The 14,982-nt window shown below is 38.0% G+C and overlaps 1 protein-coding gene and 1 long non-coding RNA gene across 3 annotated transcripts in view; one reads left to right on the plus strand and one right to left on the minus strand.

Annotated features, from left to right (window-relative positions):
• The window catches only part of STXBP5L (syntaxin binding protein 5 like), a 181,135-nt gene that overhangs the window by 101,162 nt on the left and 64,991 nt on the right, over positions 1–14,982 (minus strand). The gene's annotated exons all lie outside the window — the stretch shown is intronic.
• On the plus strand, positions 11,278–13,882 carry LOC109369215. The gene is made up of 2 exons (XR_002117953.1): positions 11,278–11,853; positions 13,545–13,882. It is a non-coding gene; the product is annotated as an uncharacterized LOC109369215 (long non-coding RNA).

Raw genomic sequence — 14,982 nt, forward strand, 5'->3', positions numbered from 1 at the left:
TATGAGATGGAGAAGGATCTGGAGTGCAAGACGTATGAGGAGTGGTTGAGGTCCCTTGGTTTGTTCGGCCCAGAGAGGTGGAGACTGAGAGGAGGCCTCATTGTGGCCTTACAGCTCCTCTCTCTAGTGACAGCAACAGAACCTGAGGGAATGGCATGAAGCTGCAACAGGGAAGGTTCAGTTTGGATATGAGGAAAAAGATCACTGAGAAGATGCTCAGGCCCTGAAACAGGATCCTCTGGGAAGCAAGCATGGCCCCAGGCTGCTTTTTTTTGAGTGGCTCTGTGTGGAGCCAGGAGCTGGGCCTGATGATCTTATGGGTCTCTTCCAACCTGTGATCATCTACAATTCTACAAAATCTCCTCATTTTACAGACAGGGAGCTCAAACAGGAAAAGGAGAAGAGGAAAACAAAACTTGCAGGAGCATTAACCTTAGGAACATGAGTAACTGATGGATGCAAGCCCTGCTGTGCTCCAGGCCACTCACCTTCTCTCAAGAACTACGAAGTCACTGTCGTACATCCAGTGTTGTCCCAGCACTGAAAAGTTCAGCTGCAGAGGAAGCTAATCTCCTTCCTACAAAAGTCAAGCATGCCTCAGGAGACTACCTTTCAGTTAGAGTGATTACAGCTCCTCTCCTGGCTCCATGGTCACTATTTGCACAACACTGATAATTTAATCTGTAGATTGTAATTTAAGAAATAAATGCTCCTCTTTTATTCTCCTGAATACAGAACTCAGGTTTTCTTCAAAATAATTATTGCATGAATTAGAACAACTTGCTAAAGGATATCAATCTTGACTTAAAGATTTCAACGGTGAAAGATTCTCTACTGAATGCTGAAGTCCAATAAATCAGAATTTTATATCTAAAATGTAATTTAAATGCAAATACATCATAACAGAAGGATTCTATTTGCACACAAACACATATGGTGTTTCTATAAATTCTACTTAGAAAAAAGTTGAGAAAACATTGTAACTTGATGCATATACAGTTTAATTTTATTAAAATGATGCTGAGAGACATAATAAACTTTTTGATAAATGCTTTGATAAAGTAAAAAAGCCTCTGCAGTTATTCTTCTGATATTATTTAGATCGATCAGCTGGCTGGTGGTCCACTGCATTTTTCATTATGTCCTTTCCTGAAATATTGTATTTACACAAAAATGAGACATACAAGAGGCAGTTAATAGAAAGTAATTTAAATTATTACGTCACTTTCATGCAAAAATAAAAAAAGTTGATTAAAAAAAAGGTTAATAAATGCACAATTCAGAGAATTTACAAATTCTAAGAAAAAACTGAATAAATGTAGGTACAATGTGTATCCTCTGCAAATCCACTTTCAGCATGCTTGGATTAGCAAATCAGCACTTTTTTGTCTAGATGATTATTACTTGTCTATTGCCTCATGTGGTCAGAATAGCAGAAACATTAATCAAATACATATTGCAAAACTAATTAAAACATTGCAAATTATACTTTTTGTGAGCTTTTTGAGATGTTGACAATTACAAAAATTGTCAGCATCGTATGAGTATTCTGGATATGTCATCCACAGTGAATGAGTTAACTTACTAAGTTATTGTATACAATAATACAAGATTAGTAACTAAAAATGAAAACTTACGTGTCTGCTTAATAACAAAAAACACGTGTCTTCACAGATGTACACATGTAGATAGGTTCAAATACAGTTATTGGTGATCTCTTGCAAAGTAGCACAAGCTCATGTGGTGCACAATACACACAGGTTTTGATTCAACTGTGTGGCAGGTGCGAGAGGCAGAGTTAGCACTGCACTGCACCTTCCCCTCTGCAGCATTCCATTGCTGCCTACACAGTTTGCACTCAAGCTATGCAGAAAGGACTCATTAAAAATATCACTAAAAATCATATATTAATGTTAAAAGTTTACGATCCTGTGTGTGGCCTTGTCACTATCTCTTCAAGGCTGCACGCAATTCATGGCCTGCAGGTTGGAGAAACTTGGCTTGCATAGTTATGGAGACTAAGATCACAGACAATAAAAGTGACACATTCAGCACAGGTAGATCTGTAGGATTACACAATAGCAATGCAATAGATTGAACAAGTGTAATCACTGGGCTTGGAGCCAAGGAAAAAGATACGGAAATCATTCCTAATTTCAACATTGGAACTTGCTTTCTTAGCAAGAAAAAAGATGCTAGAAGAAATCAGCATACTTTTCATTGGTATCTGATTTATTTCTGATGTCAGTTCCTGGTCCTGAGAACACAAAAACGAGAATAAAAAGCTTGACAGAATCAGCAAAATGAACAAATTAACGAAGCAGTGTTGGTAAACTGTTTCTTTCATCTTTAGGGGAAAGAGAATTGTACATGATTTCTCTCTTGTCTACTAACCTGTGAAATCACTGTTTCTTATTTGTAGTACATCACTTGCTTGCCATTAATTTCTTTCAAGGTTAAATAAAGATGGAGCTGCCATGTCTAGCATTGAATCAGTGATGGACAATACAGATCACAGGAACAGCCATTGTATTTCTTTGCAATAAAAGAAAAACCAAGAATGAAGGATTAAAGATAAACAATGCTGTTCCCAAAACAGAAGGTTATTGATTCATTTCTTTAACTGCATTTGTAATAGTTGTGTTAAAAAAGAAATAAATAAAAAAAACGGTAGATTTTCTTCCATCCTTTCACAACAAAGAAACTATAAATCAAAAATGCAGCTTTTGCATCAAAATCTCAGTTTCAAAAATGAAATTTCCGACTAACCTCAAAGATGATAAGGTTGAATTTTGTCCTATATATGCAGAAATCTGTGTTTATATCACCCATTCTTACTATAAGGAGTTGAAAACCAATTTTATTTCAATATCTATTAAGCTACTTTGATTAACTTTCCAGTTCAGGAGGACACTGAAATTCTGAAATTGACTTCAAAGCAAAAAATACCCCAAACATTTCTATGAGTATGTGCTCATGTATGTGCACATACTTTTACTGTGTATATGGGTTGGTTTTTTTTCCGTTATCAGCTTCCATCAATTAAAATCATGTAGACTTATTGGAGACCAGCTGTTCCCATTTGTTATGCTTCAGTAGACAGGGACACTGTGATTAACGGTTCTTGTTTTTCTGCAATCTGTAGTCTCTCTTCTCTTCCTGCTCATGTACTGTTTAATGAGATAATCTGAACACTGACATTACTAGCTCTATTTCTGACTTACTGGAATTATGCCCAGAGTTCACTGTGACAGAAGGAAAAGTATCCTAAATCACTGCACTGGATTTTGCTTAAAGCTGCCATGTGCCTGAGCAGGAAAGGGGTGCTGTTGTTTCCAAGAAGCAAATGTCTTATTGGAACAGAAAGTAGCATATTCTCCACTGCTTAAATACATGACTGGAAAGCTAATCTAACAGAGGTCAAATGATAGATCAGAACAGAATAGTGAATTTGAAACTCAAATTTGAAACCTTCTAAAAACACACTTATATAAGCAAAGAATTCCTGTAACTATAGTGGTAGGAAGCTGATAATAAAGACTCTCTCACAGTGATCCACATTTTATGCAGCCTGAATTTGTTTGAACTTTAAAAGATTATCTTTTTTTTTTGCTTTTGTGTAATACCAACATGTATGATATTAATAGATGATCCACATATGGAGATCATGTTACAATGCAAATTTTTTTACAATAGTGGATTTCTCATTTGTTGTGACTAAAGCCTCAAAAGACAGTTGTTCAATGTGTGGCTGTGTGTACGTATTCTTTTCGGCTATGCAAATTTGGCATTAGAGCAATCTGGCAACACAGCTGCTATATGAAAACAATATGACACGTTATCCTGTATTTTCTTGGGGGAAAAAAAAAAGGGAAAGAAAAGCGGAAATCTATTGACAAAAAAATTTACTTCTTTTAAATGTCATTAGGAATAACTAGCATATTGCTCAGTGTACAATTTAAAGGTTTTGCAGCCCATAGCAAAACTATGTCCACTACTAAGAGCTAAAGAATTTTTTCCTGAAGAAAGAAATCAATATGGAAATTACTTAGGCAAACAATCAGAGGTGGCCAGGTTACAGAAAAAATAAGTTTTTCAGAACTTATTTTTCGTCCCTTTTGGAGGAAAAAAATACAGAGATGTTTTGAAATAATGGCATTTCAAAGAGATGCCTGTTTTATAATAGAAATAATAGACAGAAGTACTGTCAAAGTGATACAGAGCAAGAAGTAAGTTACTTGATTAACTCTCATAAGTAAATTTCATTTATAGCCCCCAAATTTAGCTTATTAACATTTTCTAGATGCTTTTTGGTTCACTTTTAGTTGAAAAACTTGTTTGGAAACTCATTATGTTTTCTACAGTACAGTAAAGTCTCAGATCCAATCTCAAGACTCATTTACATATTTGCCAAAATATTTTTATTTTAAAAGCTTTAAATAAAGTAATAAAAGTCAAATGCACAGCACAGGAGCAAATTGAGATAAGTGGAGAATATCTTGTACAGTCTCAACAATCAGAAAGCAAAAGTAGTGACTGGTTGTAAGCCATCTTGTACTTTCTTTGTCTTTGCCTTATTAAAACAGCTGTTACATCTAGGAACAATTCACACATAGCATAGAATCACAGAACCCTTTGAGTTGCAAGGGATCTTTAAAGGTAATCTACTCCAACTCTCCTGCAATGAAAAGGGATACCCACAGCTAGATCAGATTGCTCAGGGCCTGATCCAGCCTGGTCTTGAAAGTCTTCAGGGATGGGGCATCAACCACATCTCTGGGCAACCTTTTCCAGTGCCTCATCAGCCTCACTGTAAAAGACTTTTTCCTTCTATCCAACCTAAATCTACCCTCTTTATGCTCAAAACTATTTCCCCTTGTTATATCACCACAGACTCTGCTAAAGAGTCTGTCCCCTTCTTCCCTGTAGTTTCCCTTTAGATACTGAAAGGCTACTATCCGGTCACCTTGGAGCCTTCTCTTCTCCAGGCTGGCCCCAGCTCTCTCCGCCTGTCCATTTCATGGATCATTTTTGTGGCCCTTCTCTGGATGTACTCTAACAAGTCTACATCTCTCCTGTACCAAGGCCACACTTCTTTTGATGCAGGGAGAAAATCAGAAAGGCCAAAGCCCAGCTAGAACTAAACTTGACCACTGAGGTGAAAGACAACAACAAATATTTATATGAATACATCAATAGTAAGAGGAGGGAGAATCTCCATCCCTGGTTGGACACAGAGGGGAACATGGTGACCAAGGATAAGGATAAGGCTGAGGTACTTAATGCCTTCTTTGCCTCAGTCTTTAATAGTAAGACTTGTTACTCCCTGGAAACACAGCCCCCTGCGCTGGTAGACAGGGATGAGGAACAGAATAGGCCCTGCATAATCCATGATGAGATGGTTTTGGACTTGCTCTGAAAACTGGACACTCACAAGTCTATGGGGCCAGATGGATTGCACCCTAGAGTGCTGAGGGAGCTGGCAGATGTGGTTGCCAAGCCACTCTCCATCATTCTTCGGCAGTCCTGGCTAACTGGGGATGTTCCAGAGGACTGAAGACTGGCAAATGTGATACACATTTTCAAAAACGGCTGGAAAGATGATCCTGGTAGCTACAGACCTATCAGTCTCACGTTGGTGCCACGAAAGGTCATGGAATGGATAATCTCAGGAGCTGTCATGGATCAACTAAAAGCCAAGCAGGGGATCAGGAAAAAGGGAAAGGGACCTTGGGGTACTGATAGACAGTTGGCTGAATTATGAGCCAGCAGTGTGACCAGATGGCCAAGAAGGCCAATGGCATCCTGGCTTGTATCAGGAATGGAGTGGTGAGCAGGACTAGGGAAGACATCCTGCCCCTGTACTCAGCACTGGTGAGGCCTCACCTTGAGTACTGAGTTCACTTTTGGGCACCTCAATACAGAAAGGACATCAAGGTGCCAGAGCAGGTCCAAAGAAGGGCACCTAAGCTTGTGAAGGGCTTGGAGAATGTGCCCTATGAGGAGAGACTGAAAAAACTGGGGCTGTTTAGTCTGGGGAATAGGAGGCTGAGGGGAAACCTTACTGTTCTCTTCAAATACCTGAAAGGTGCTTACAGTGAGAGCAGGGCTGGTCTCTTCTCACTGGTGACAGGTGACAGGACGAGGGAAAACAGCCTCAAGTTGCACCAGGGGAAGTTTAGGTAGGATACCAGGAAAAACTTCTTTACAGAAAGGGTTGTTAAGCACTGGAATAGGCTCCTCAGGGAGGTGGTTGAGTCACCATCCCTGGATGTGTTTAAAAACCGTTTGGATGTGGTGCTCAGGGACACAATTTGGCAGAGGGGTGTTAGAGTTACGATAGTATGGTTAGGTTGTGGTTGGACTTGGTGATCTTTAAGGTCTTTTCCAACCTGAGCTATTTTGCGATTAATAAACATGAAATAGAAAAATATTTGTCAATATATTGCTGAATTATCAGTTTTTTACGACCATGCTTAATTATCAGTTTTCCCAAGTTCTTGATGGATGCATTTAAAAATGAAGATTTATATTTAAATAAAAAAATTAAATAATATAACATAATAAATGTCTTTGCTGTTTTTTGACTAGTTATTGCAAACAATTACTATGCGCTGTGCTAATATTTTTATTACATATATTAAAGTCTCATTAAAATAGAACCTTAAAGTAGTGAGCCATGTAAAAATAGATCTTAAACATCTTAAACATCCCTAATTGCCTTCAGAGACGTTGTTTATTAAGCAGGTACAAAAGCAGCTGCTGAGACATATTTTACTTATGAACATTTTTATTCAGAAGGACACTCAACAGCACTGATAGGATCCCAGTGGAAAAATTACTTTGGGGAAAGTCTGTGAAGGCCTTCGTTAAAAAAAGAACAGAAATTCTTAAATTCAAGGTTGGACCTGGATAAAAACAGTTTTTTTTTAATACTCAGTCCTCTCTGTTGCTGTGACTGTATTATTACTACTTGAGATTACCCAAATATACTTAAGAGGATACATAAATGAAGGCTTTGAGTTCAAAAAGATACACTTTGTAAAGTTATAGTAAAATATGATAGGTTAGTTCACCTAAGGTAGGCTATCCAGAATATTCCAATTAAATTTCTTTGGAGCAAAAAAAAAGATTTGAACATGAAATTATAGGATATATAGTATGTATCAATTTAAAGAAAGCATTTATTTATTTATTTATTTATTTTAAACCCATTACTATAAAACTCTATTTTGGATAGATTGATTTTGTGGAAAATCAGATATCTTACAGGCCACGTGAGAGATTCTCAAGGATTAGTTTTACGGCTGACCTTGTAATTTCATACATGATTTTGGTACCAATAGTAAAAAGTTCTCCCAGGAGAGAACATTAAAATGGAAGGACAATCTGCAGAAGCATAGAACAAAAAATGCAGATGTAAATTCAAAATGCAAAGGGCAAGGCTTCTTTGTGAAAAAAAATTCATTTTACAATTGGAACTCAAGATGTGGAAGTGTCAGAAAAAGATTATCTCAATTTCCTGTCCTATTTTGCTTCCACTCTTGAAGGACTGCAGGCAAGATAGCACATTCCCAGTTAGTTAGATACACATCAGTGAAAGAATGCAATGAGTGTATTAGTCAGACAATAATAAGATGAAGCCATCTAACAGGAATATATGAGAGCTGCTCCAAAAGTAATGCCTCCTATCTTATGCTGGCCCATGATGCCAGAGGCAGATGGTGGTATGACAGTAGAGGTTGAACCTTCTCACCAATATTCTATTACGTGTTGTTGTTATGTGACAGATGCAGAGGGGCAGTCTGACAGAATGGTGCTGACATGGAAGTGTGTACAAAGCAAAGGTGTGTAGTTCAGCTCCTCCATGAAGAAAAAAAAAATGGCAACCATTGATGTTGACTGACACTTGCTGAGTGTTTATGGAGAGCAAACAGTGGATGTCAGCACAGGGAGGTGATGGATGGTATGTTTCAGCAGTGGCAACTGCAATGTGAAAGACAAGTCATGTTCTGGACAGCCATACACAGCTCTAACACCACAAAATAGAAAAGCTCATCCACGCAAATCTGCTAATGGTGGTGACTATGTTGTAAAATAATGTTTTTTAGCTGAGAATTTGCTCTATCAGAAAGTGTTATTGTGTTCTTTGTATCTGTTGTAGATTCCATCAAAATAAATAGGAGGCATTACTTTCAGAGTGACCTACATATTGTGGTACGAATCAGCAAATATGCTTCTGCAGAGATTACAAAGAAAATGGTACTGTCAACATCCATAACACATTTCTAGATCCTATCTGAAGTATTTCCTTTTCTAATCATCAGGTCAGTAAGAACTGATACGAGAAGAAAGACCTAAGAAAAGAAAAGGGAATGGAGACACAAATTTATAAAAGAGAAAAACAACAAGTACACATGAAAAACAGGTCATGAAGGGACGTGAATGAGCTGTTTTGCAGGGATACAAAGAAGAGAGAGAAAATACTTAAAATGCAGAATAGCATAGTTACTAGAATAATAGAATAAATTGGTACAAAGTGGCCACAAAATTTAGTTTGGAAACTAGAATATTTCTTTCCATCAGAGGGATAAAATTAGTGTAGGACAATAAGAGGAAGAGTGAACTTAAGCTTGAAGAGTTACATACAAGTACAGTGATCCTGCCTGGGAGACTGTTGTAGGTGAATCACTGACTCCTCCACCTAAGAGCTAACCTGAGTGGCACAGGCAATGATGTTCTGGACTTCAGATACAAACCTTATGGCTGCAGCATAAACTCAGCCAGCTCGTGGCAAGAGAGTAGCCTGCAAGCAGCTCCTACTCAGTACCAGTGATTGCACCTCCTGTATGGCCTTGCCTATAGTGCAAGCAATGCAGCAGGAAGTTCTCATATAAACTTCCTTTGTTTGATAGTAAAACTGATTAACACAGTTATTATTTTGTAAGGAAATCCTATAATAGCCTGAATGATCAAACTGGGATAATCTTTTGTATGAACAGGGTCTATGCAACAAGTTGTGGGCTGATCAAGAGGTTGGTTTAATGCTGTGCAAACTGGAGCTCCCAACATCTAAAGGGAGATTATCTGTGCTATTCTACCCTTTAGTACTAGCTATCATTTTAAATGATACTTACAGCATCTCAATGCCTTTCTTACTGGAGTCCCAAGGGACCAGCAACTCTTGGTGCAAAACAGAATCAGTCTGAGTTACATAAAAGGAGATATGTGACTGGTCTGGCATGCAATTGCAGGAAACTATACCAAAGGGATCCCTTCAGCTACAGAACCCTAAAAGACTCACAGATTAGGGAAAATATGGGTCTGCTATTAAATGAAGTGGGTGCTTTGGTAAAACGGAATGCTGAGAAGGCGGAGATTCTGACTGCCTTCTTTGCTGCAGTCTTAATGCTGAAACTAGCTCTCATGAACCACAGACCCCAGAAGTAAGAAAGAGAGGAGAAAGCAAGGCTTCCTGTTGGTCAAGGAGGATCTGGTCAGAGAGCGTTCAGCCAAAATCAATGCACACAAATCTATGGGCCCCAATGGGATATACCCGCATGTGCTGAATGAACTGACAGAGATGTCTGCTGAACTGCTCTCTACTATTTTTGAAAGCTCTTGGTGAATGAGTGATGTGCCTGTAGACTGGAGGACAGCCATTGTCACTCCAGTCCTCAAAGGGGGCAAGAAGGAGGATCCGGAAAACTACAGGCCAGTCACTCTCACCTCCATTCCTGGGAAGGTGATAGAACAACTTGTTCTGTATACCCTTCCCAAGCACTGAGAAAAGAAGGTTATCAGGACTAGTCAATGTGGATTCTCAAAGGAGGAATCCTTAACCAACATGGTAGTCTTCTATGATGTCATCACTGACTGGGGAGAGTAGTGAATGTTGTGTACCTTGAGTTCAGCAAGGTGTTCGACACCATCTCCCACAATATCTTTGTTATGAAACTTAGAGTGGGATAAATGAGTGCATGCTGAGGTGGACTGACAACTGGCTGACTGGCAGAGCTCAGAGGGTTGTCATCAGCAGCGCAGAGTCTGGTTGGAGGCCTGTAATTAACAGTGTTTCCCAGAGGTTAATGCTGGGTCTAGTCTTGTTCAATATCTTCATTAATGACCTGGAGGAAGGGACAGAGTCCACCCTCAGCTGATCAAGTTTGCTGATGATACAAAGCTAGGAGGAGTGGCTGACACACCAGAAGGCTGTGCTACCATTCGACAAGACCTGGACAGACTGGAGAGTTGGGCAGGGAGGAACCTGATGAGGTTTAACAAGAGCAAGTGTAGAGTCTTGCACATGGGGAGGAATAACCACATGGATCAGTATGGGGTAGGGGATGACCTAGTGGAGGTGAGTTCTGCAGAGAAGGACCTGGGGGTCTTGGTGGACAACAGGTTGGCTGTGAGCCAGCAATGTGCCCTTGGGGCCAAGAAGGCCAATGGTATCCTGGAGTGCATTAAAAAGAGAGTGGCCAGCAGGTCGAGGGTGGTGATCCTACCCTTCTACTCTGCCCTGGTGAGGCCACATTTAGAATACTGTGTCTAGTTCTGGTCTTCCCAGTTCAGAAAAAAACAGGGATTTCCTAGAAGGAGTCCAGCAGAAGGCCACAATGATGGAATATCTCCCAAGGAAAGGCTGAGTAACCTGGGCCTGCTGAGGCTTGGGAAAAGAAGACTAAGAGGGGATCTGATAAATGTTTATGAATATCTAAAGGGAGATGGGAGGCAAATGGATGAGGCCAGGCTCTTCTCCATAATACAGCGATAGGACAAGGAGTAATGGCCTAACATTTAAACAAAGTTCCATTCTAACATACGGAAGAACTTCTTCACAGTAAAGGTCATGGAACACTGGAACACTGGTTGCCCCGAGAGGTTGTAGAATCTCCTGCTATGGAGATATTCAAGACCCATCTGGACATATACCTATGCAACCTATGGTAGGGTACCACCTTAAGGCAGGAGGTTGGACTTAATGATCTTTTGAGGTCCATTCCAACCCCTGCATTTCTGTGACTCTATGGTATTTAGCATCTACTAAAAAGGAAAACTTGGGTATTGCATTATTTTCATCTGCTTTGAGGAATGTCGTAACTTACACAAAATCAATCAAAATTGATGACTATTGGTATAAGCAAACTAATCTAGTTTTATATTTTAGCCCTTTGCTGATTGTCAGCATAAGAGAAGAAGAAATAATCTTTGAAGTTTAGGTTTTTGCAGTTACGAAAAGTTCATCACTCTGTGTATCTTCCTCCCATGAAGCAATTCAATAGGCAGTTTATGTATTATACCCTGCCATTTAGATTTTCAAGCATAATAGATATTTTTCAAGCTCTCATCTTCAATCTACCTTAATTACAATTTCAAAAAACAGTTCTTGAACTGCTAAAGAAACTATTCAATTTTTGCACTGTCTTGATAAATAGTATGCTGATCTGCAACAGTTTCTCTCTCACAGATAACATCTCAAATTATCACTTAACTGTGATCAACTTCTACATACTAATTTATTAAACATCCTTCATCACTAAAACAAGCATAAAAATAATAGTAGATATGAATTGTGGCATGAATTGCTTCTGGAATTTTGCCTAAGAAATTTTTATGATGACAGTAACATAAGGATAATTGTGTGATCAAATAAATAGACCAATTCTGGTCATTATAAGTTTTTCCCATGATGAGGTGTGAGGAAGTGTCATAATGGTGCTAACATTGTCATAAGACTGGCAAAGACTAGACATTCATGGAACATCTTCAGTGTTAGTACCTACTTTCGGCTGCTAGAGCAGATTCTGTAGCTCATTCTAACAATACACTGAATTATATTCCAAATATGGGGTATGTATGTACAAAGAGTATACACCCTCATAGGAATATAGGAATATTCTGATGATCTCGTGCATCATACGTTTATCTTAAAAACTCATTATAAGTACAAATATAGTAGAAAGGCCAGATTAAGATGCTTGGGATTGTTAAAACATGTCAAAGAGGTCAGTTTTTCTTGAAATAGACGTGCCAATCAACAGCTTGTAGACAACATTGCTTATTGATAGCACTGAGCATCATTCAGAAGTGACAAGCACTGATGCGGAACTACGCTATGGACATTTTGTAAAAGCTTCTTCAAGATGTGGAAGCAAATGCCAATTAACATCACCGCTTTTTTTGTGTTCCTCGTTTTTTTCTGTCCTCATCCTAAGGAAGTTTAAATCCTGTCTACCGTTTTACACTGAGAGACCACTTGGGAAAAGTTTGTATGATGAAATATTGCTTTCCACTTGAATTTTGTCATTCTTTTAAACAGCATCACATCATGTAATTAGAATTTTTTGTGCAATTAGAATGTTTGTCTTATGGAGTGGCTGTGTAACTTCACTGAACCTATTAACTGTTATCATGTTTGATGACAGACCTCTGATTAATTTGCAATTATAGAATATTAACCAGGGAGCTCTTCTATAAGAGGAATTCAATTCCTTGAATTGCCGATGACACAGAATCTAAGTCCCTAACACACAAGTAAACGGATTTGCGTAGCACAGAGACTGCACAGCCCATCATCACTATTAATTTAGTAGCCTCCTGCTGTCCTTTTGACGAGGCAAGTAACACAGGATACAAGACCTTGCAATGATACAGCAAGAGTCCTGCTGCTATCAGAAAAGAATACAGACCAATGAAAAAAAAGTCACTTGATCCAAAGATATCTCTGTCTTTTCTCTTGGATTCCAAGCACCCCTTTATCACCTTGTTCAAATACTGTAAAATCTCAGATGTAGGAGTCAGGATTCTAAATAGCAGTAAGTTAAAGCTGACAAAACAATTGTTCTAAGTCATCCACTTAAGAGGCTCCCCTTCCACTGTGCCAAAATAGGCTTAACACATTGGAAAGTATTACAGGCCATAGCCCCAAACCAGTTACACAGGCTCCTGGTGATTTCCCTCTAGGAAGGCATTGAAGGTACTTCACAGCATCAATGCATAGTGCATGAAGATAGATTTAAAGATCCAACAGAACATTTACAATGTGTTCATGTACAGTGAGTACATTGTGTCAGTGTACAAACTGACAGTGCTGTCAGCTCACTTGTAACATGCCAATCAACACTGGCTAAAATAAGAAAAGAATGGAAGACTACCCCCAGTGTCAGCCACAAAATAACTCAGCTAGCTCAGCTTCAGAATAACAGGAGATGAACTATGTTTCTAAGAGAAACAACAAATGAAAGCCTATATGACCTGAAACCCATACTTCAAAAAATTATGACCACGGAAATTTGAGTTGCACTAAGTACATATATGAACTGTATATTCTCGGCTATACTTGCTAAAGCTTGCTGCTCTGACTATTTAAAAAGAAGAAACAAAAAGTCCACTACAGTTTTTAGTTGTTATAGCTCAATCCTAATGTTATCCATCAAGAGTCTTACTTGTGCTTCCTATTTATGCATAGAATCACAAATTGTGTATTATCAATGATATGCTACTATCAAGCATGTTTCTGAGTAACAGTTTTATCATTACAGTTACTGGAATGGGACAAAGCGCTGAAACATAGTGGCTATGTTTATTTGAAGATTCTTCATGCTTCATATTACATTCCAACTATAGCAGGAGAAATATGACAAGCTTGTATTTTGATACAAGGCAAAAACATATCAAATGCTAAGAAGTCCAGCAGGTTACATGATTGAACAAAAAATATCAGCTCATTCATTGGGTTAATAACTTAAAACAAGAAAAAATAAATATTCTCTCATCAGTATTGTTCTTGATTCAATATGAATCTTAACTCCCTTTAGCCTCCCCTGCAAAAGTAGAGGAAAGGATGAAAGAGGAAAAAAAAAAAAGGTATCTGTTCCAACAGCAAAGATGACACATTTTTCTGAGACAGATCTTTGAAACTCCTGAAGAAAATCAATTTTGATCTTTCTGCTTTGTCAGGCTCCCAAATTCCCCTTACATCCATTTTGCTGCAAATTTCTCATAGCTAACAACCATTATTTGCTCTTTCTCTGACTATCACGTAATTCCTATCTTCTGAACTCTAATAAAAAAAATACCCATAGAAAAAAACATGGGAGCTCTTTTTTAGACTGAACTCCATTAGACATTTATACAGAGAAACGCTAAAAATTAATGAGAGGGTTAATTATGGTTTTGGCATTACTTTTTCTTTATACTTGCCTAGAGGCTTATGCTGAATTTTATATAGGAAACGTAATCAAGTGTAGAAAATTGAAGACACAAGATTGGTTATGTAAAATTTATTTATATCTATGTTAAAAGAAAATGTAGTAAAACTGAAGAGATTTCATTCTGGAATCAAGTGCCTGAACACAGAAAACTAAAAAATTATAGCAGTGTTACAGAGCCCTCAGAAGTGAAGAACTACCCACAGAATAATTTCTTCATACTTGTTGAAAGTTCTATTGTAATTTAAAACGGGATTTACTTATTTGATAGCATTACATAGCACTTTATCTGGATATTTGCCTCACAGTCTTTAATGTGCTAATAAAGTGATTTAAATGGCAGTGATTGTACCAGTAATTTAACATATGCATAGAAGAACTAATAAGCATATATTTAATCACAACTTACTACATTTTGACAAAAGGAAATATAACAAGCTGTGCATTTGTTACAGATAGCTGTACTCCCAGATCCTTTTAAGCCTCAGCTCAAAAATGCTTTTTAAATAAAAAAGTAAATATAATATTTAGTTTCATTCAAGTTTTTCCAGCATTTCAAATAACTTGTTTCCAAATATTATGTCCAGTGTTTTAGGCTGTCAGAAGCAAGAGAAAGTTTAGGTAAATATAAAGAGGAATGTTTTGCTCCAAGCACAGCCCAAATATGTGTCTTTGTTTCATCCAAAAATTCTGATACGATTATAATCATGCTAGTCTAAGAAATGACAGGCAAAAAGCTGAACAGACACTGCATTCTTCTAAATATTGA

Source organism: Meleagris gallopavo, chromosome 1, assembly GCF_000146605.3.
Source record: "Meleagris gallopavo isolate NT-WF06-2002-E0010 breed Aviagen turkey brand Nicholas breeding stock chromosome 1, Turkey_5.1, whole genome shotgun sequence".
Classification (NCBI taxonomy): domain Eukaryota; kingdom Metazoa; phylum Chordata; class Aves; order Galliformes; family Phasianidae; genus Meleagris; species Meleagris gallopavo.